This window comes from Rhipicephalus microplus, chromosome 1 (assembly GCF_043290135.1).
Source record: "Rhipicephalus microplus isolate Deutch F79 chromosome 1, USDA_Rmic, whole genome shotgun sequence".
Classification (NCBI taxonomy): domain Eukaryota; kingdom Metazoa; phylum Arthropoda; class Arachnida; order Ixodida; family Ixodidae; genus Rhipicephalus; species Rhipicephalus microplus.
In genome coordinates, this window is record NC_134700.1 from 56,219,568 (window position 1) to 56,240,999 (window position 21,432).

Consider the following 21,432-nt stretch of genomic DNA (forward strand, 5'->3'; position numbering starts at 1 on the left):
GCGAAGGCCATAGGCAGCTCAGTGATGCATCATATTACAAGCGGCAAGATCATGACCCAACAAACGAGTTCAAAGATATTGTTCGTGATACTTTGACTGCGCTCTTTAATGATAAAGAAATGAGCTATGGCACTCTGAAATCCCTAATACCGTTGAGCCCAGTAGCTGGCAGGTTTTACCTTCTTCCCAAAATTCACAAGAGAGATAACCCCGGTAGACCGATAATTTCTGGAATTGGAACAGTGACTGAGAACCTCTCCCGTTATGTAGATAGCCTCATCAACACCATTCCGTCCAGCTTTTCTTCTTACATTAAAGATACCAATCGCTTTCTATCAGATATTGTTGACCTACAGGTTCCTCAATATTCGTTTCTCGTTACGTTAGATGTCACGTCACTATATACTAATATCCCTCACTCAGATGGCATCGAGGCAGTTATCTGCGCGTACAACGATTGCGACGCCAACAAACCAGTTTCCGCATCTACGTTAGCTACGTTGCTTAAGCTCATTCTTGAACTTAACAATTTCTAATTGGATGGGACACATTATGTTCAAGTTAGCGGTATATCTATGGGCACAAGAATCAGACCAAACTACGCAAACATATTTATGGGGCTCCTTGAAAACAAATTTCTTGCAAATTGTGAATATAAGCCATTTTACTATAAGCGGTTCATCGACGACATTTTCCTAATCTGGCACCATAGTGAATCGCAACTTCTTTCTTTCATAGCAGATCTTAACAACGCTCATCCGGCGATTTCTTTTTCGCACTCATATTCACCTGTGAACATAAGCTTCTTTGATGTCATGGTCACTCTACGTAACGGGAAGCTGATAACTAATCTTTACAGGAAACCCACGAATAGGCAGAAATATCTTCACTTTAGTAGTAGTCACGTAAAACACAACAAAACTAGTATTCCCTACAGCCAAGCAGTCCGTTTTAAAAGAATATGCTCTGATAGCAGCGAATTTTCCCGCCACTGAGAACAACTTCGGAGCGCGCTCGAAAAACAGAGCTATCCGGCCAGCATAATCACAGACGCCATCAAACGTGCAGAAGAGCTTGACCGTTCAGACCTGCTGAGTACTAACAAAAGACCCAAAGATTGTTCGTGGACTAATCTAATTTTGACACATGCGGCCTCAGCTCCAAATGTGAACTATATCTTAAAGAAACATTTCAACATTTTAATACAGAGTGAGCGGCTCAAAGGAATCTTTACAGAACAACCACGCGTGGTCTACCGGCGGTCGCGGAACCTTCGCGATTTACTAACCTCATCTAAAACCACGTGTTCACATCATGAAGGCTGTCATCCCTGCAACAAACCACGTTGCAAAGTGTGCGCGCACATGACGACATCTAAAACAGTTTTAAGTACATCGTCCAGTTTTTCTTTAAAGATAAATGGGAACTACACGTGTGATAGTGTCAACGTCATCTATCTTCTCGAGTGTTCAACATGCGGAGCTCAGTACATCGGTCAAACAGAGACAAGTTTCAGAATTCGTTTTAATAATCACCGTGCACATGCCGTAAGCCTCCCTAATCTACCGCTGTCGAAGCACGTCAGTATGCCTGGCCATGGTTTCGACAAAATTAGGGCCACTATTATTCAGTCCGGTTTCAAGACAAATCACGATAGGGAAGTGAGGGAATCCTTCTTGATCCACAAATTTAACACCATTCGTTCAGGTATCAATCAAAACGTAGGAAATCTCACCTGCCTCGCACTATAACTACACGACTTCTTAGATTAGTAAAATATTTTAGTGTATATTAAGATGTATATTAGTCAACCGTGGTTTATTTACTTCAGAGCTCTTTTAAATGTCCTGCCAACCATACGGTGCCCCGCGTGTCGATGCGCAAGGAAATTTGAAACTTGTATATTCATGCACCCGTCACATGTCAGTCATGTCAACACAAGGTTCTGACAGATTACCATTTTTTTACTTTGATTGTCCTAGCTGCTATACCGAGAGTTCATCACGTGAGCCTATAAAAAAAGCGGCTGCTGCATTGTGTATATATATATATATATATATATATATATATATATATATATATATATATATATATATATATATATATATATATATATATATATATATACATATATATATATATATATATATATATCCATAGGGAAGAAGACGCGCGTACGAAGTGATTTTATTGACGTTTCGACCACCGGTCCGGCCTTCATCAGAAATGATGAAGGCCGGACCCGTGGCCGAAACGTCAATAAAATCACTTCGTGCGTGCGTCTTCTTCCCTACGAATAATCTTACCCGGACCCAGCACCACTTTTGTTTCTGGTTTATATATATATATATATATATATATATATATATATATATATATATATATATATATATATATATATATATATATATATATATATATATATATATATATATATATATATATATATATTGCCACGCGTATGTGCCAGTGGTGAGGACAACAAAGCAGCGCAAGTGTCCTTGGCCGAGGGCAAAAGACGAAGAAGTCATTGCAGTCTGTTTCCTGCGATCGATAAATCGTATTTGTTTGAGGCGCTTTGTGTGCTCGTCAATCTCGCGTCGTTGCACTGGTGGAGGTGCTGGGTACGTCTTCATGCTTGGCACCCCTTCGCGGACCCGACTCTTCATTGCTGGTTCCACCTTTGTTGCTACCCTCGTCATTCTCCACGAGTGCTGTAAACAGCTCATATTGGGAATGGATTTCTTGCGCGAATATGGGACTGTGATTGACATCCGTGACAGAAGAGTAACGTTCACTGTAAGCTCGGAGACTGCTACAGATAAGGAACACCAGCCACCTCGCTTCGGTATTGCCGATGACGACGTCATACTGCCGCCACGAAGTTGTTCTCTCGTATCCGTGCACTGTGACAAATTACAAAATGGTACTGGCATCGCTGAACACAACAAGGAGCTCGCATTCACTAGCGGCATTTCTGTTGCCAGGGCTATCATCACTGTTATTGACGGATGCGCTGAACTGCTATTGACAACTTTCTGCAGAGAACGCCGACACATAGTTAAAGGCACGGCTATTGCCTATTTTGACGAACTCTCGCAAACAGAAGATTTTCATTTAGTGGAGGAAGCAGCAGCGTCTACTATCACTACACCGACACCTGTCGACGTTGGTCCAATGTTATCTCCCATTGAGCGAGACCGCCTTCTCACGCTGATCAACAAGTTCCACGGCTGCTTCTCATCCACATCAAGAGTTGGTCAAACGGCACTGACGAAACACCACATCATGACGGATTCCGATGCTAAACCCATCCAGCAAAATCCTTATCGAGTCGCCCCAAAGGAGTGTGAGGCAATTCAAAAACAGGTGAAAACGATGCTAGAAGATGGTGTTATTCGGCCATCTAACAGTCCTTGGGCATCACCTGTAGTACTCGTCAAAAAGAAGGATGGTAGCTCGCGTTTCTGCGTCGACTACCGTAAGCTTAATCAGATCACAAAGAAGGACGTCTACCCTCTTCCGCGTAGTGATGATTCATTGGATAGACTATGAAATGCACGCTACTTTTCGTCTATGGAATTGAAAAGTGGCTACTGGCAAATTGAAGTGGATGAGAGAGACCATGAGAAGACCGCCTTTGTTACGCCCGACGGACTTTATGAATTTCACGTTCTTCCTTTCGGTTTGTGTTCGGTGCCAGCAACATTCCAGCGTCTCATGGACACGGTTCTGTCGGGACTTGAGTGGCAAACCTGCTTGGTGTACCTCGACGACGTGATTGTCTTTTCGGCGACTTTTGAGGAACACTTACAAAGGCTCGAAGCAGTTTTTGAAGCAATACGCTTGGCCGGTCTTACTCTAAAACCAAAAAAGTGCCACTTCGGCTTCCACGAACTTCAATTCCTCGGTCACGTCGTGAACAGCCAAGGGATCCGACCCGACCCGTATAAATTTGCCGCCGTGGCAAACTTCCCGACGCCATCAGACAAAAAATCAGTGCGACGTTTTTTAGGACTCTGTGCCTATTACCGGTGGTTTATTGCTAATTTTTCGCGCGTCGCATGGCCATTGACACAGCTTACTCGGGAAGATGTCCCCTTCAGATGGGGCGAAGACCAACAGCAGTCATTTCACGAGCTTCGTCAGCGAATGCAAACACCCCCCGTGCTGGCCCACTTCGATGAAGACGCGCCGACAATACTTCGTACAGACGCCAGTAATGTGGGTCTTGGAGCAGTGCTCGACAGTCGAACGACAACAACGAAAACGTGATCGCCTACGCCAGCAGGACGCTGTCCCGAGCTGAAGCTAATTACACTACGACGGAAAAAGAATGTCTTGCAATGGTATGGGCAGTCATAAAGTTTCGTCCTTATTTGTACGGCCGCCCATTCACCGTTATCAGCGATCACCACTCTCTCTGTTGGTTAGTCAACTTGAAAGATCCGTCTGGCCGCCTTGCACGATGGAGTCTTCGGCTCCAAGAATTTGACTTCACTGTTGCCTACAAGTCGGGAAAATGACACACCGATGCCGACTGTCTTTCTCGGTCTCCTGTTGAGACGGCATCCCCGGACAACGACGATGACGACACGGCGTTTCTCGGAAGTGTGGACACTGCCGCCTTTTCTGAACAGCAGCGTGGCGATGCTGAGCTGCTACCACTTATAGACTACCTGAAAGGGCGAGCGAATAGCGTTCCGAAGTTATTTGCGAGAGGGCTGCCGTCGTACTGCTTGCGAAATGACGTTCTTTATAAGAGGAACTTTTCACCCACCGGCAGCAGCTACTTGCTCGTCGTTCCTTCTTCGCTTCGCTGTGAGGTACTGCAAGCCTGTCACGACGAACCTACCGCTGGTCACTTGGGTTACGCAAGAACATTCGCGAGGATAAGGCAGAGCTATTACTGGCCAAGACTTGCTGAAGTTGACAAAACTTACGTGCAGGCATGTCTAGATTGCCAGCGCCACAAGCCACCATCCATCAAACCAGCTGGCCTGCTGCAGCCTGTCCGAGTGCCGGCGACACCGTTTGCACAAATTGGCATGGATTTTCTGGGCCCCTTCCCAAAGTCTGCCACTGGAAACAGGTGGATAATCGTCGCCACGGATTACCTGACCCGATACGCGGAGACAGGCGCTCTGCCACGGGCAACGGCAGCTGAAGCGGCGCAATTTTTCATCGAAGCCATCGTCTTAACACCCGGTGCTCCCGCAATAGTCATCACCGACAGAGGTACCGCGTTCATGGCCGAGCTTTTGGACACCATTTTCCGACTAAGTGGTACAGCTCACAGGAAGACAACGGCGTGTCATCCCCAGACCAACGGGCTCACCGAACGCCTCAACAAGACCCTGGCTGACATGATAAGCATGTACGTAGATGTAGAGCACAAGAACTGGGACATCATTTTGCCCTACGTCACGTTAGCGTACAACACGGCTCGTCAAGAGACCACTCGGAAGACACCCTTTAGTCTCCTTTACGGGCGAGGTTACAACAACGTTAGACGCAATGCTCCCTCATGAAAATGATGGCAATGAGACAGACGCCGAAGAGTTTACCCAGCTAGCAGAAGAAGCCAGACAACTTGCCAGGTTGCGAATCACCAAACAGCAAGACGACGATGCCAAGTATTACAACCTCCGGCACAGGCCCGTCATATACAACGTGGACGACAAAGTATGGGTCTGGACACCTGTTCGTCAGCGTGGGCTCTCCGAAAAGCTGTTGCGAAGATACTTCGGACTCTACAAGGTTCTGAAACGCATTAGTGACGTCAACTACGAGGTTGTTCCGGACGGCGTGCAGTGTTCAAAGCGGCGCAGACATTCACCAGAAATTGTCCACGTGCTTTGGATGAAGCCCTACTTTCAGTGACTAACTGTGCAGTTTTGGTTTCGCCTTGCTTCTCAAACGTTTAACATCGGGACGATGTTTTTTTTAAAGGGGGAATAATGCCGCGCGTATGTGCCAGTGGTGAGGACAACGAAGCAGCGCGAGTGTCCTTGGCCGAGGGCAAAAGACGAAGAAGTCATTGCAGTCTGTTTCCTGCGATCGATAAATCGTATTTGTTTGAGGCGCTTTGTGTGCTCGTCAAGCTCTCGTCGTCACAATATATATATATATATATATATATATATATATATATATATATATATATATATATATATATATATATATATATATATATATTTACAACGAAACCCTGCCCTCACTCCATTGTACATAAATTTATAAATGAATGAAATTTATTAGGTGCTTTAGAACGCACTTTAGCACGTTCCCGTGTTGCGTCTCCGTGTTGCGCAAGTCTCCGTGTTGCGTCACGGGCCCGTTCGACTGCCCATAACTGTTCGAGCTCGGAGCCGGTAATAGCCCACTCCCATTTGGAAGACGCGATGAGTCTGATGATTTCACAACAGCGTAAAGCGGGGCACCGCCAAACCATGTGTTCTAGATTAGCAGTAGGAACATGTAGCAGTAGCAGTAGGAACATGTCATTGCAGTAGGAACATGTATTAGCCGGTTGTATTTTGGGATAAATATTGTGCAGTAGCGCGGAGTCAGGGTACGCCCCAACCCTAACAAGCCTGAGTGTAAGAGCTTGAGGATTGCTTTGTTTTCTTTGTGGTTGTGGGTATTGTCACCGTGCCAGGTAAAAATATTTGTCAGTTTGTTATACGAGCAGAGCGGATCCCGGTTCTCCATACCATGAATCAGCGCCGCGGCCCCCGATCGCTATGTAGTTTACTAGTCCTGACGCAGTTATGTGGGCTGACGCGTCGAGATAGGGCGGTTCTTGCTCAGTGCTTTCCATGTGAGGTGGGAACCAAACGAGTTTGTGTGACTCGATCTCCTTGTCTCCAAAGATTCGCAAAGTCGGTTCCGATATCGTGCCCTTGGCCAATGCTCTTGGTAATATGCCCTTAGAAATTACGACTTACGTACATGTATACATACACACACGCGGACTGTGCGTAATGTGCCGTGCTGAGTCTATAACATGGTGGTAGGCACACGACGGCAGACAGATGGCAGCAATTTTGCATAAGGTCTCGTCAACTCACGGCAGCTGGGATATAGAGCAGGAGCGATTCAATTCGTTTGCTAAGAAATATGATTCTTTTATGCGGGAAGAGCACGTTATTGGTCCATACGGCATTATCTATTTAGTTTTTGCCTGAACCTACATCAATTGCGATGTGACTTTCATGTCACGCAAACCGCAATAAAGGCATGACAGATAGGCCTAACGTTCTAGAGCCCCTGCTGAGTAGTAGCTTCTTCTGCAGTGTTCGAGCGCAAGGCGCGAAAGCGTTGCGTAAGCGGCCTGCAACGCAGAAAGACTACATTTCATGGTCGCGAGATACAAGAAAAAAGACAACCTTCTAGGCAGAAGTATAGGAAATAGACGTTAGGAAATCTTCTTACACATGATTACGTAACTGCATCGCTGAATGAAAATTTTGCCTCAGTCTGTATCTCAATGGGCAGCCGACATTGCCCATTGCCGAAAGAGGGAGGGCCCAGACTCCCCCCCTGCTTTTTTTAGTGGGGGTGGGGTCGCAGTGCCCCCCTTGCCTCCCCGGAAGGTACGCCTATGCGTGTATACAGAACGCGCGTGTTTGCAAAGCATGGAAGCTACTTTCATTGCATTTGCAAGTAGAGGAAGTTCTTTTCAGTTCATTTCCAAGCAGACCCACAGACGTGGGGTAGAACATCCATCTGCCACTCAAACGACCCAAGTTCGATCTCCACTCGGACGCAAAAAACCCTGGTTTGGTCCTCACTCTGTCCCATGACTTTTTATCAGTTATTTTATCTGCATTGTTCTTGAGTTTTCGGTCAAACATAAGATGATTTTTCGCAAACAACCAACTTGTTGCGAGATCGTACCATGGCTGCGGCGTCTGCATGTTCTTTGGAGATGAAAATACTGTAGGCCCGTGTGCTCATATTTGGGTGAACGTTAAAGAACTCCAGGTGGTCAAGATGCCACTACGGCATCTCTCATAATCATAAGATGGTTTCAGGACGCTTAACACCACATAAAAATCGCTCACAACTAATGACACCGACACCGAAGCCAACGCTGGAGTTTTTACGAAACGAGCTCTTTAACGCTATCGCGTTAAAAGTTGTGGAGATAGGTTTGCACTAGGCTTACCTCCAAAGCGCAACCGTGTAGGGATGCGACGTCCTCCACTGCCTCTGCGTGCGACGACGCTGCGGCCGGGTTCGTCGATTTCTCCAGCACGGCGCAGAAACCACGCACGAGGCAGGATAACAACAACAACGGGTTTATTAACCCAAGATGCAGCACAGTGCGACACTCACGAGCTTGCAGGCCGTATATAGGGAACTCCGCAAGACCGAGCAAGTACGCTTTTCTAGGGCGCTACGACTCCCGCGCAAGGGCCGAAGTCGAACGCTCGAACGAGAAGCCGCCTGCGCCTGCTAAGCAGCGCTTCAACCTCTTGTGGAGGCCTGAGAGCATCTGCCGCGAAGAGCGCATCGTCGGGCGCCACACAGCTCGTAGGAGAGGAGGATGTCACGCGCGCCCAATGGGAAATGGCGCTGCGTTGTGACGTAGGCCCGAGCAGCGCACCAGCGTAGCGTGCCCGCACACGCCACCGCGGGAAGCAGCCGACGGTTGGCTGGCCCTGATCAAGAGACGCCCTGGCAGCCATCTTGGCGGATGCCGGTGCTTATGCGCGCCCGGGCTACGCTGTCGGCGTGCGTGTGGCAGCTGGGAACGAGGCGCCAGGTAGGAGGGTGCTCTCGATTCCCACATCCCCCCCTCCTAAGACCGAGGGCGCCATAAAGACGCCGTAATAAAAGCATCTACCGACACCTTTATTCGAAACAACTAAGGTCCAGCTCAGTGCCGTCCACGAGGTCGACGGGGGCCCCGGTGTCTTTGTTCGGCGGCGTCTCAGCAGGAACCAGGGGCCGTGGGAGGGCGGCAGACACCGCAGCAGCGATGGCCGACTTGAATGATGAGCCCATGACGAGCGCCGCCACGACCGCCTGAACGGAGTCGGTCGACAGGGCAGGTTGAAGGCCCGGGCCAGGCGGCACCGCCGGAGTGGACAGGACCTCATGGGCACCGCCGGAGTTCGTTCGGTGAACCCGCGAACGGAGGTGGGTAGCCTCGTGTACCAGCAGGACACCGCAAGCGTCGCAGTAGGAGGCCTCGGGAACAGGCGGCATCGAGGCACCTCCGGAAGCGTCGAGGACGTCCGAAAGAGTGCGCCCGCGGAAAGGACGTGGGACGGACTCGGGGTCTAACCCTACCCAGGCTTTACGTTGCTTGGACCAGCGACGAGTTGACACGAAGGCGACTGGGGACTCAGTGCCATGTTGGAACGTCCACGTAGCGACTTCACGACGAGGCGGTGTCTTGTTAGGTGGGGCCGGGGGAGCATTTGACGGAGGCGGCATGGACGCGGCCGGTGCCTGCGGTACGACCGAGCGCACGGCTCGTCTCCCGGTCTTTTTCTTGGAAGAGCGGGTCACCGAGGAGGACATAACGAAAGCTGGGGCGTCGGTGAAAAGCCGAAAAGCAACTGAAGGTGCGGACCCGGAGGCGCGACAGGCTGGCCCAATAAAGAAAGCCAACTCCGTCGGATTGAACGTTGCGTCAGCCAATACGGCACACGCTTCCCTTCTCCCGCCGACTGCGCTGAAAATGCCCAGTGAGAAAGTGAGCCACCGGGGAAAGGGCTTTTCTCTCTCGAGCAGCCGGAGGGCCGGGAACTGAGTGGATATTCCGTGCGCAGCGCGCGTAATGGTGTTACCAGGGAGAAAGCTCGCCAGGTAGCCGTTACTGTTGCTGCTCGATGGGCAATCGCACAGCAGCTATAACCTCCGCTCCCTTACATTGAGGGGATGACGTCCCGCTACATGCCGGGGGCGAAAATCAGCCTAGGTGCGTTTTCGCAGCTTGCACCAGTGGCGTGGTTTAGAACCAGCCTTATCCCGGTTTCCCTGCGGTTCGGTGACCGCCTCCCTCTTCCCGAAGTCGTTGCTGCGGGTAACAAAATTCTTGAGGTCGGAGACATTAACTGGACCACCAACTGGTCTCCCTTGGGATTCAGCCAGCTTGTATACCAGGGGCGACACTTTGGTGTGCACTCGGTATGGGCCCAACCACTTGACCGAAAGGGAGGCCGAGATGCCTTTGGCGGCATCACTCAAGACGTGATTGCGCCTGGAGACGAGATCACCGACATCGGAACGGACATCCCGATGCGACCGATCGTATTGAGCCTTCTGACCAGCTCGCGCTTTTGCCAGGTTGGAACGCGCCAGGTCGAGGGCCGCGTCCATCCGTGAGTGCAGTTGCGCCGCGTAGCCAGACGGGCTGCCCTTCGCGGCGCTTGCCCCGCCTCCGCCCCATAGGACGCGGTCCATGGGGTTAGGCAGCTCTTTCCCAAAGTTGAGAAAAGCGGGCGTGTACCCTATCAAGCGATTGACCGTAGACCGCAAGGAGAAGCCTATCTCGTTCAGACAGGCATCCCAATCCCTGTGTTGCTGCACAAAGGCTGTCAGCAAGGGCTTGAGGTTCCGGTTGATCCGCTCGGTCGAGTTGGCCTGTGGGCGATACGAGGTTGTTTTATGGTGCTTAATGCCGAAGGCAGCATACGCATCCACGAACACGTTGGCCGTGAAATAGGACACATTGTCTGTGATCAACTCCGCCGGAAAGCCGAAGCGGGTAAAGACCTCGGTCAACTTGTCCCAGATTACGCGTGCCATTAACTTCCGAAGGGGAAACAGTTCGACCCACTTCGTGAAGTGATCTGTGACAGCCAGGGGAAGAACATGGCCTCTCCGACTTCTTAGGAAAGGTCCCATAATGTCACAGCCCGCGACCTGCCAAGGTTGTTGGCTGTCGATCGTCTGCATGAGCCCGGGAGTCTTGCCCCCGCGAGGCTTTACGCATTGGCACACGCGGCTTGAGCGGGTGTAGTGAAGGGCGTCGCGCTTCATGCCAGGCCAGGTAGCGCAGCGGCACAACATTTGAAAAGTGTTAAGGCCACTCGCGCGTCCGGCCAACCGCAAGTCGTGGAAATAACCTAAGGTGGCTTTCCTTAGACTGCGGGGTATCACCACCTTGAAAGACTCCTGGGGAGCTTGTTCAGATGGGACGTAGTGCAGGAGAACGCCATCGGCATCAACTAGGTACGAGTCCAACATGCCCGCAGCAATACCAGCCTGCGTACGGCACTCGGCAATCAGTACGACACCCTGTCAGTGATCGGCAACGACAGCAATACCAGCTATCTGTTCGCGCCCGGCGGCTTGACCGCCACGCTCCACTTGGGAGCTCAGCTCTTTGAGCTCGTCAACGATGTATTGACAAAACGGATCGTCCTGCTGTGCCTTGAGCAGCTCTTCTCTGCTAAAGACAATACCGGTGGACGTGACAGGGTCTACCAGGTATGCGTCCTCACCCGAAGCTGTCGACTCGAAAGTCACTTCGCCATCGGACTTCGCGCCTTTCTACCCTTTGGAGCCAGAGGGCCCGGGGTCTACTTGATGCGATTGCTCTCGGGAGTGGCGGACGCAAGTGCCGGACGCCAAAACGGGGGCACACGACAAAGTGTCAGCGACGACGTTCGAACTCCCATTCCGGTAGCGCACAACAAAGTTGTACCGCTACAAGGTCAACGCCCAGCGCGCGAGGCGGCCCGAGGGCTCGCGCAAGCGCTTAAGCCAGGTGAGTGCCATGTCCATTTTCACCACGAATGGCACGCCGTCGACATAGCAGTCGAACTTCCGGAGTGCATAAACTATAGCGAGACATTCCCTTTCTGTGACGCCATAGTTACGCTCGGCGGCGTTAAGTGACCGGCTCGCAAAGGCGACTGGCCGGAGGACGCCGTCGTGCTGTTGAAGGAGTACCGCGCCGAGACACAGGTCGCTCGCGTCCGCTTGGACAACGAACTCTCTGTTCAGGTCGGGCAGCTTTACCTCGGCTGTGGCCACTAGAGCTTCGAAAAGCGCCTTCAAGGCTCGCTTTTTTTCTGGCCCCCAGCTCCATCGTGCCGACTTTTTGAAGAGTGCAGTCAAGGGCACTTGGAGGGCTGCACAGTTTGGGATGAACTGTCGATAGTAGTTCACCATGCCCAAAAAGCGCCTCAGGCCCTGAATGTTTGCCGGCATCGGGTACTCCACAATGGCACGTACCTTCTCCTCGCACGGCAGAACGCGACCGCTCTGCATGGTAAAGCCTAATATTGAGTTGCGAGTCTCAGTTATTTGAGCTTTCTTCGGGTTCAAAGTCAACCCGGCGCCCGGCGGCACGCAACCTCCCGAGGACATCCTCCAAGTGGTGAAGGCGTTCCTCGAACGTTCGAGAGAAGATGACGATGTCGTCGAGGTATGCCATGGCGTGTTGCCATTTAGCGTCCACTAGAACGCGGTCTATCAATCTCTGGAACGTAGCTGCAGCTCCAGAACAGCCAAACGGCATACAAACCTCTGTGAGAGGTGAACGCAGTTTTCTCCGCGTCCGCTTGCTCTACCTGAACCTGTAGGTAACCGCGGCTAGCATCCAAGGTGGTGAAGTAGCAAGCACCACCTAGAGCAGCCGCGATGAAGTCCACGTTAGGCATAGGATAAGCATCTTTCCCCGTGACCTCGTTCAGCCGGCGGTAGTCCACACAGAGCCGATGAGAGCCGTCTCTTTTGGGGACTATTACCACCGGTGAACCCCAAGGACTGTTTGAGCGTTGGACAACTCCGGTCTCAATCAACTCATCCAGTGCCTGGTCGATTGGTTTTCTCTTTGCCGCACTTATAGGGTGAGGATTGCATTTCCACGGTTTTGCATCGCCTGTGTCAATCCGGTGCCTCACCAGAGAGGTGCAACCCGGGTGTTCAGTGAACGTGTTTCTGAAACGTGTCAACAGCGACGACAGGCGTGCTTTCTCGCGTTTCGACAAGCTGTCCGGCAAAGGCGGCAGCGAGCCATTTGAGTTGCTGCTTAGCGGGGGGGGGGGGGGGGGTCACCGGCATAGCCGAGACCTGGTTCACCGTGGCAGCATTATAATCGAGGGAAAGCTGTACGCACGGACCGTTTTCCGCCGCGCCGGCCAAATGACCAGTCTTGGCGTCGGAGGGGGAGACACGGGCCGAGGAGGCAACGCTTGGTCTCCTTTCCTCCTTCCTCCTCGTGGCGTCCGGTGACTTACTGGCAGCCGAGACCACGGGAGGTGCAGCGAAAGGCCGTAGGGCGCCTGAAGGGCCGTCCCTGTAGCCTCCGCTTGCGACGTCAATCACGATACCTGTGCGCGCGAGGAAGTCGCGACCGAGAATCACAGGCACGGAAAGACCAGGGAGACGCGCAAAGCGCTGTCGGCGTGCGCAATTCTCCCAATGCACAACCAACCTCGCAGCGCCGCACGAGGTGGTGGTACTGCTGGCGAGGTGGAAGGCAGTGTCGCAAGCTCGAATGCGGACAGAGCGGTTGCGTAAATGAGCCCTAACCTCTTCGCCGAACGGCGAGATCAAAGCCCCGCTATCCAGCAACGCCGCAAACTATCGACCACCGATTGTAAGGGTGATGAACGGCACCGGCGTAGCTGAAATGTCATGTCCAGCGCGACACGCCATCGGTGCCAGAGGTTGTGTTACACCCCCGTGCTCTCTTACTGCTGAAGCCGCCGGCAAGGGGGAGCTCACCGACGGCTCACACCGTTTCCCGACGGGCCTTGTGTCGGTTGGGGCGCGTTGCACTCTCGCGCGGTGTGACCACGCTCACGACAACTAAAGCAGACCACGCCTTTTCCTCCAACAAGGGGGGGGGGATTTTGGCGATCCTTTAGAGCGACGAGGTGTGTTATGCCTGCGAGTCCACAGCGAACGGCCGTGCCTCTCAAAAAGGCAATCTGTGTCAAGGCCAGCCCGCAGCCCGCCTGACGCGATCAACAACTCAACGGCGTCAGCACGCCACGGCGTCTTTCTGTCGGCGCCTCTCTGGCGTGCACGTGCAGTGAGTCAGCCTCGGCAAGCGACCCGTCGAGTAAACAACTGGCGTCTTCATGTCTGGGGGCTGACGCATTGCGCGGCGACCCCATTGGAGGAGTCTGCCCTGACGACCAGCGGCGCTTCTGATTGGACATTTTGGTTTGACCCGGTGCAAATAAAAGAAGCCCTGCGGCGCGTCGCGATCGGCGGTCCTAGGTGAAAGCTGACATGTGTGTCAGAGCGAACCCGTTTGAGAGCAGACCTATGTGTTAGAGAGGAGAGCTCGGCTCTTCGAGTCTCTGTCGGCCCCAGTGCCGAATCTGTAATGCCTCTGTATATATGCTGTACATAAACCTTGTTTAACTCACCGTCGTCTGGTCCGCTCGTCTTATCAGCTCTGCGCAGAAGCAGTCGCGAGCTGATAAACATACACTACCAAACGGCTGGTGACCTTCCCGGCGGAGTTGGAAGCAGTGGCGCCTTCGGGACCGTGTTGGCGTCGCCGTCTTTCGCAACAGGTGTCTGTTCGCTAGCCGCAGTGGGGGCTCCGCGATCGGATATACCCTCGTGCACTGAAGCAGGGGGTTTCCGTTCTTGTTCACGCTGCCGGGCAACGGTGGCCGTCTGGGCGTACGAGTACGGGTCCAGAGCGCGGTGCGACACATCGAGCGCGTCTCGGTCTCTCACGGCAGAGGCCGCCTCGTGGTTCGGGGAACCCCAGTGTGACGAGTCACGACCAGCCCACGCACAACGAGGCTCTAGAGACGCGGACGGCGGTGGCGGCGGGCGATAGGCTCGCGCCGCCAGTATGTCGGCCTGAATACGCTTCGCATCGGATGCCAGCTCGTTAGGTCACGATAACGGGCGCTCCGAATGTTGGATGAGCCTGGCGTATGGCTCGCTCCCCCTTCTCAGTGTCTGATGCCATAGGATCGGCAAGGAGGTGTAGCTCCTGCAAAGCCCGAATGTACTCGAGACGAGATTCGTCGGGATGCTGTGTGCGAAGCTCTAACTCGCCACGCATGCGGCGCTCGTATTCAGGAGGGAGGAATTCGCTACGAAAGAGCGCTCTAAACTCCTCCATCGAGCGAGCTTGGTGGCCGACGAGCTGATACCACCTTGCCGCTTGGGCTGTCAGTGACACGGGCCAAACAGAGCCTAGAATAACGCTGTCGCCCAGCCGCGCAGCCTGTTGATAGCGGTGCAGCGCATAGAGGTACTCTGTGGCACTGATGCGGTCCGAATTACCGCTGTACTCAGACAGAGGTACCCTTAAGCTACTCGGAACGCTTGGCTGAGGGGAGTCGGGGTCTCCCTTTAAAGCACAAGGCTGCGAGCGCACCGCATCCAACAGAATGTTTAGGAGCTGCGCCGCAGTTGCGTGCAGCGGTGACTGCTCCGAGGCGGACGCGGCTGTAACAGGTGCATGCGCCTGTTCCCCAACATGCGCGTCCGACCGAAAAGGGCCAGTACACGGCATGGAGGAGGGTAGGGTTTGCGCTCCGACTGGTGCTTGAGGCTTCACGCGAGTGGCAAACGGGTCGACAGCGGAGCACGGTGGCCCACGTCCGTGGACATTCCAAGTGGTAGGCCGAGAGCCGCCTTGTACGATGTTCGTATCAACGCATCTAGGGCCTTTAAATCGATTTTATTGATCTCCTGGAAAGGAAGACTAGATGTTAGCCGACTGAGGACAAAAGCCTGAACCAGCCGGAGCGTCTAAGCTTCCTTGAAACCTTTTCGGTGATAGGTGACTCTATAAATCATACGGGAAATCAGCTTCACCTTTGTTCTGAGGGTTTTTATTGTGTGGTCCACTCGCTTTTTGCTTTGTAGCCACAGTCTGAGGACTGGCATTTTCTGTACCTCTTTTATCTTGTGGTCTCCTAGAAAGAGGTTGACCGGCTCGTGAATGTGGTGGCCTCTACCTCGGATTCTAATAAATTTACATTTATCGGGAGCACTGCTCATTCCGCTCTGATAAGCGAAGTCGTCAACAGTGGTCACTGCGTCGTGTAGGATTTGCTCTTTTTGTCCCAAAAAGCCACTGTTGGCCTATAGGGTACCATCAACCGCATAGAACGCGTACCCTAGCCCTGAAACGCCGTCTAGCCTTCTTGCTAAGTGTCTCATGCCGATGTTGAAGAGAAGAGGAGATAGTATCGCCCCTTGTGGTGTGCCTCTATTGGGCATAGGAAACGGATCTGAGTGTGTATTGCCTAGGCCTGTTGTAGCAGTGCGAGAGGTTAGAAAAGAGCGAACGTAGTCATATTTGTTTTGCCCACAACCGATGTCATTTAGCTCAGATAAGATGAGCTCATGGGACATAGTGTCAAATGCGCTTTTCAAATCAAGAGCTACGACGAGATGTTCTGCACCAACCGTGGTATTGCAGAGTACCTCTTCCCGAAGTAGAAGGAAGACGTCTTGCGTTGACAAATGTTGGCGTTATCCAAACATGCTAGGTTGAAAAAGGTTCCGATCTTCAATGTAAGTCGTGAGACGTGTGTGAATCACCTTTTCGAATAATTTGCTAAGATAGGATGTTAATGATATTGGTCTTAGATTTTGTAAGTCGGACGTTTTTCCTGGCTTTGGAATAAGAATAATTTTGGCTTCCTTCCAATGTTGAGGAACCACGCCTTTCTCCCATACCGGTTCATTAAAATACCGAGTAAGTTGTTCCAGGTGCTCATCGCTCAGATTCCGAATCATCGCGTTTGTTAGCTGGTCAGGTCCGGGGGCAGTATTGCACTCTGCTGCTTGCGCGGCCGCGAATACTGCTGCCTTGGTGATTGGTGCATCGAGCACTGCGTTTTCCTGGCTTTGGTATGCTAAAGAGCACGGGGGAGTTGTGAACGCGCCTATGTACTTATCTCGGAGCTTAGCGAGGAGGGCATCATCTGTTCCTGTGAATTCCTCAGCGAGCTCCTTAAGAGTTCGGTTTGCTGCCGTTTTGGTTTTACCAGGTTCCATTATGCTGCGCAGTATTGCCCATGTCTTTGAGGTGTGTAAGGTTCCTCGAAGTGAGTCGCAAAAATTCGCCCAGCTTGCCGTCTCTAACTGCTGCGCGTAAGCGTTTGCCCGCTCAGATATCTCAGCAATTCTATGGCGCAATTTTCTATTGAGCCGCTGTTGTTTCCATCACTTGGTCAACCCTCTCCTAGATTTCCACATATGTATCAATGGTTATCGGCTACCGGGGTTTCCACTGTGATCGCAACCCGCTTAGAAGTTGCTTTGTGAGCCTCTCTTATGTGCGTTGCCCTATCTTCAGTGCTATCTGGTAAAATTTCGGGGAATAAGTTACCCAATCTGTTACTACAACATGACCATGAGACTGTCGAATTTTGCGGGAGGCAATCGACACGCTCAAAATAGAATGGTCACTGCCGAGATTCTCTCCTAGGTTGCTCCAGAACACCTCGTCAACATTATTTATGAATGAAAGATCAGGAAATGTGTCTGTGCTGACGCTGTTACACAATCTTGTCGGGTGTTGCGGGAGTACGAGAAGTTGGAGCCCATGCGCATCAACAACTCGCTCGAGCGCCCGGCCTTTCGGGATATCTTTTCGGTATCCCCAGGTAGTGTGAGGGGCATTAAAGTCCCCGAGAAGCAGTAGTCGATCCTGGATGCTGAAATTACTCTTGGCATACCGAACGAATGCGTCAAAATTGGCCCTCTTTTCCTTAGGGGAGCTATACACGTTCGTAATTATGGTTTTGGCTTTGCTACGCTTGTGCGGTAGTATACTTATGATTTGGTGGTTAATGCTGCTAGTTACCAGATAATCTATAATAGTCGCTATTTCCTTAACAACCAACGTGGCGACTTTAGGGTAGTCTGGATTTGATATCGTGTAGTAGCCACTCAATTTGACTGGCTTATTGCCAACCTCTTGTAGACAAATGACATCAGGTTTGACTGGCGCCTTATTAAGAAATTGTTGTTGAGCGGCCGCACGTTTGTGGAAGGTGCGGCAATTCTATTGCCAAATTTCGAGACATTTGGTGTGCGCTCGTGTTTTACTAGCCATGGATAGTGCTATCGCTGTCCGAGGTTGGGAGTTGCTTCGGACGACGGATAGACGGGGCACCTTGGCTGCTTTTAGGCCGTTTAAGAACAGCGGCCCTTATGCTGGCAATAGATTCATCAACATAACTTTTTAGGTTCTAAAATTCGGCAAACATTTGCTGCTGAAAGCTTTGCACGCTTTGCAGTTGCTGCATTGCTTGTTTTAATGTACCTGCCGTAGAATTAGACTCGATCGTAACCTGGCCAGATGTGCCGGTTGCTTTAGAAAGTGTTTTTTGGCTAGATTCTATACCGCGGTTAGCTTTGCGGGAGGCCAACTCTCGTTTTATTTCTGCCAAGCTTTCACGAAGGAGTTTGTTCTCGCTAATAATTTTTTGATATTCTGGATTGGCTGTTATAGCAGCAGTGGGAGAAGCAACTCGTGCATAGCTCACCTCACCATTTTCGGGTGCTTGCTTGATCGCTGAGCCTGGAGCCCCGGATTTAGGTGACTTGTGTGAGTGAAAAAGGGGTGGGGTCTCATGAGTATAGAGTCCTTCCGGGTCCGGGATCTCGATCTAGAGATTTATCTAGAGGGGAACCTTGGGCGAGTCTCTGGCGACTTCGGACAGTGGTCCAGGGCAGATTGTTCATCATCAGAACTGAACCAGCGGGGGCGTTGAGGTGGCTTAAGTGAATTGTCATTCAGAGTAGGCTGGTGCGCACTAGTCCTTGAGGTTCTTTTTTGTGGAGACTTTTGTCATTATCTGCAACTTCGGTCGCCTGTCAAATTAGCCTCGCCACAAGCGGCGCACTTCGGAGAACACTTATGTCCGGTTGCAGGGTCCCGTTGTCCACAAACGGGACACACTTGAGTGTCCGGCTGGGGGCAAACGTCCGAACGGTGACCAACCTGATGGCACATTTTGCACACCTTGGTGGTGCACTTGTAGGGGTAGCAAGCAAGTTCTCCACCGTTGTAATAGACGTAACGAGGTGTAATCCCCCCAAAAAATGTTATAACGGCCATCTCGGTGTTTTGAAACATCCGTGCTTGCAGAATTTTGACACCTTGGGTGCGTATGCGGAGATTGGCTTTTAGTGCTTCAGGCGTTGTGTGGGGGTCTAAGCCGTGAATGACACCCTTAGTTGTCCCTTCACTTGTCGCTACGTAGGCATTGAGTGTGGCCGGCCGTTGATCTTTAGGGTGGTAATACGCCTTACGTGGTCCACCACTGTCTGGTGCGGTGTCGAAACAATGAAGATCTTGGAACCTTGCTTTATTCTGAGCAAAAAATGCTCACCAGATATTTGTACGCTGCAAGCTTCTATCACGGCGTCTGCCAGTAGTGGACTAGTCAGGGTCTTGACCGGTAGCCTTTGGTGTGGTCGCACCACTATCTTGAAGTCGTCTTTGGACAAGGGGGGTAGCCACCTGTGGGCCGGCCTGTATATAGATTTTCCGGTTGCTTCAGCAGTGGATAATTTTTGGTGGTACGAAGTCCTCGAAAAATCCATGGACTTGGCCTTCTTTTCTTTAGCAAGAGCCTTCTTCTGCCGCAGTGAGCACCGTTTGCCAGGCTCCATCCGCTTGGCTTTGGTGGTCGGTCTCGGCATTCTGATCGTTGGTTTCATTTGGCGTTGAGAGGCTCTTAGCAGTAGAGTCTTGAAAATTCATATTATCAAGCTCTTGGCGTCGCGTGTTCGCCATCAGCGGGGGTCCGGGACGTGCAATAGTGTCTGAGGGTTCATTCGCGAGAGCCATCGTGTACGCGCGCAACGTGCATGGTAGCGTTCCTGCAGCCGCCTGCATGGCGGCGATGGCGTTGTCGAGCTCGCACGATAGGCTGGTGCGTTTGGGCTTCTAAAATAAAAAGTGCTGGTCACTTACAGTTGTTGGTGGTGTCAGTCGAGGCGGAACAACTTCAGGAAGCCATGACAATAATCCAAATTGGCCACACACATAAATTTTCACAATGGAGCCGGAAAATTCACGGAGCACTTGCGGACATGGCTCTTGTCTCACGTTAGACGTGAGACATGAGCGCTATCTGGCAGTCATCTTGGAAAACGAAGCACGTACGCCCTGCGTGCCCGTCCCGGAGGTGATAAGGCACATCACGCAACGCGACGGGTCGGTGCCATGACCATGTCGTCTTAGCAAAGCGTTGGAAACACTTGCCCTTTAGTACAAGCGTTGCATGGTCAGCACAACGTGATAAACGCTACGGTGCTTAGAATTACTAATGTATGCCTTTTCAAGTAAGAGGCACACATATAGAATGTTGAGGTGTTGTTATGGTGCCTCAGAAATGCGCAATAATTCCTTTTTGATTGACAATCACACAAGTATGAACGCTGAACCTTGAACAATATTGGTGGGCGCTGCGGATGCGGTTGGCTGTTTGAGGTATCTTCTGGTGCCGTTTAGGGTACCGTTAAGAGTGGCCAAACAGACAAATGTACAGACAGACAGACAAACATTTTTGCGTTGAAGGTCCCCCAGAAAGACTATCGTCTTTAATAACCAAACAATTTGGCGTGGCTAGACGACGCGTAAAGCGGACGACGCGATGCGCTGATGTATAGCTACACGGCAACCTCTCCTCCGTTTTTTATTGGCCATGTCGCTGTGCTGCTGCCGGAGAACGTTCCGAAAATAAGTCTGACCTGTTGACCGAACGACAAAGAAACAGCAGCCTTGCGTGTGCGGTTTCACTTGCGCATGGCAGCCTGAGAATCGCAAATGGCTTACGGTGAGCCTTTATGCCACTAGCGGGAGCGGGCCTTTAGGGAACTTTAGAATAGTGAACGCAAAGCTAGTCGCCACTGCGCATGACACGTAAGTAGTCATCTTGCGGATGCCCTTTAAGTGGCGGAAAGAGCGCTGGGCAGCACGTAACGCTAACTTAGTGTAGTTTACTTATGAACTGCCTTTTAACTAGCATAGATCTGTTAGATTTAGCCGATAGCCATTATTTTCAACGCAGAATTGGTACCTTGGCTTATCAGATAATATAGGTGTTCAAGACTGCGGCTCGGCTGCCCACTGTTTTGATTTTTTTCATTGCAGGTTTTTCTCAAAACTGTCTGCTTCACCCTATGTCGCCTGCCGGAAACACTGTTTGGATCCTTAGTCGGAGATTGCAACAAAGCCGTTATGCACATTACGGCCTTCTCCGAAGCGTTTGGGTGCAACAGAGAAGGAAGACAAAATGCTGCCCAAACGTGCTCATTTTTCGACTAACCTTCTATGTGTGTTCATGTTTGCGTTTTCGGAATTGGAAATCTAGCATCGTACCCAAGCTTTATTTACAAATATAACATCTTGCGTCAATTGCAAAAAGTGTTTTGTGTCCCGCCGTGGTGGTCTAGTGGCTAAGGTACTCGGCTTCTGACCCGCAGGTCGCGGGATCGAATCCAGGGTGCGGC